This window comes from Oratosquilla oratoria, chromosome 40, assembly GCF_046742065.1.
Source record: "Oratosquilla oratoria isolate Oo_2021 chromosome 40, ASM4674206v1, whole genome shotgun sequence".
NCBI classification, from domain to species: Eukaryota; Metazoa; Arthropoda; class Malacostraca; order Stomatopoda; family Squillidae; genus Oratosquilla; species Oratosquilla oratoria.
Window position 1 is genome coordinate 26,861,713 of NC_134816.1, and position 2,500 is coordinate 26,864,212.

Below are 2,500 nucleotides of genomic sequence, written 5' to 3' on the forward strand. Positions count from 1 at the left end.
TGTGCGATGGGTAAACAAAACTGTAAATCCGTTTTCGATCAAACTTGGTGGAGAAACAGAAAATAATTCACTTATTCACTTGGTTTTACAATAATTAAAGAAATATATATTTTTAACCATCTTAATTTAAACTGAAATCACACTTCCAAAAAGCTTTCTCATGTCAGGTTGATCCAATGAACAGGACGATAACTTAGTATTGTAAAGGTGACGGCACACTAGGAATTTCTCGCTAGCATGCTACTTGCTTTAGTTACTTCGTTTGAGTAGAAACGACTTCGGTTACGATCTTTTTTCTTCTAAATGTCAAATTACTAAGAAGTTAGACCTAGAATACGAATGTTAGACACATTGTTGAGATATTTTTACGGAAGTTCTAGAATATTGTAACCGAAGTCGTTTCTACTAAAACGAAATAGCAAAACCAAGTAGCATGCTAGCCTAGTGTACCGCCAGCTTAATCAAGTGTGGTCGGTTCGAATCCCGTAAACTTCGTTCTCGCCTGGCGTCAACTGTCAGCTGTTTCTTGTCACACAATACTAAAATTTTTGAAAAATCGACCGAAAATTGCTGGTTAGCGAAAACTTGGAACGGTATCGATAATACGCGTTTTCGTTGCAGCCAGACAACCTTGAACGATAACAAGATTTTTTCCAACAATGTTTTTCCTCATTTTTTCCTCATTTTGTCATAAATGGTACTCTCGGACTGTCTTCAGGACTTCAGTCTTTTACCTGAAGCCTCTTTTGCTTCAACATTGATCCCAAAGCATGAAAAAGTAATTAGCCATTTTATTTTCATTCGCGTGTGATGTATATGTACTGTGAATTCCAAGCACATCTTATATACACGTATTGTGATGTACATATAGTATTAGTGTTGCTTATTATTATTCATGGCAAAAAGCACAAAAAAGACAAATATTTCTGACCAAAATTCATCAACAATTCTTTGCAAACTACAAAGTTCCCTACTCTAAATATTACGAGATATTTCATTATAAACTCCTCTTGGTATTCGCAAACTGACATTAAAGATTATCAAAGGTCAAAGGTAATCTATTCCTCAAATTACTTTTAGTTCGCTAACGATTACTAATACGAATTGGACTCCAGATTGTTTATTTTTAGATTTGTTTTAATTATTCTAATCCAATTTTTATTTTCAACATTTATATTTCGTGAAAAAATTACTATGGAACAGTTTATTTGGTATTAGTTCAAGTAACTGTGCTTCTACCATCAGTAGTGAAATGATAAAGAGTTACTGATTAAACCTTTTAGGTCTGTACAACATCATAACTCTTGGCAAGGTTGACCCTAATACGCCAGGAGATTCTGGGAATGTATAGGGGTGCCGAAAATAACAGCACCCCTTCAAATATGTAAAATGTGACTGAAAACCAAACCAAGACTAAAAGTGTCCATGAATTTAATTCTCACCTGTTTTTGTAAGATAATGACTACATATTCGTGTGTGTGTGTCTTTACCTTGGTTTTTGGATCACGTACTGGACTCGTGATCGACAGCTATTTCCCTCCCGGAAGGGAGCTCAGAACTTGTATGACCGATCTATGGGTAATGCTGTGACCTTACACGCACACACACACACAATTCCCCGTCCACGAGAGTTGGAGTAACGACTCGAGGCTCAGCGATACTGAAATTATTTCAGCCCTGGGCAGGATTCGAACCCGGACCGCCGTAGTGACAGTTGGGGACTCTACCAACCTTGCCACCGAGTCGTGTGTGTGTGTGTGTGTGTGTGTGTGTGTGTGTGTGTGTGTGTGTGTGTGTGTGTGTGTGTGCAATTGCGCGTGTGTATAAGGTCACAGTATTGAGGTTTGTGCTCTCATTCGGGTGAGTAATAGCTGTCGATCACGAGCCCAACACGTGATCTAAGACCATGGTGAATCACAAAACACAGGGGCAGTATAAATGCTTTCCTTTCTCTGCAAGAGACCATAAGACGTACAGTAGGCAGTTCCATGTCCATTACATGGGTACAGCTCGATGGCGCAGTGGTACCTTTTGCAACCGTAAATCCAGCTGTCCGAGTTCGATTCTCACCCAGGACTGAAATAATTTCAGTATCGTTGCACTGCGAGTCGGCACTCCAACCTCGTGGGCAAGGAGTTGTGTGTGTGTGTGTGTGTGTGTGTGTGTGTGTGTGTGTGTGTGTGTGTGTGTGTGTGTGTGTGTGCGCGCGCGCGTGTAAGGTCACAGCATTACCATTAGATCGGGCATAAATGAACTATGAGTTCTCATTCGGGAGGGTAATAGCTGTCGATCACGAGTCCAACACGTGATCCAAGACCATGGTGAATCACTTCCAAGCTAACGTTCCCCCTTTTTTTAATCATCATCTTGCTCACCTCATGCAATCCCAGTGCTTTTACTTATCACGACATGGCCACAGCACCTTGCACTTCTTTTCCATTAACTTGTGCCCACCCTTGTCTCCTCTCCGCCTCAGCAATCCTCAGCAATATTTCGTCGT

General features: G+C 40.4%; 1 protein-coding gene across 5 annotated transcripts in view; it reads right to left on the minus strand.

Moving 5' to 3' along the window:
* Positions 1-2,500, minus strand: part of LOC143020724 (dopamine receptor 1-like) — a 389,347-nt gene that overhangs the window by 53,794 nt on the left and 333,053 nt on the right. The window lies entirely within an intron of this gene.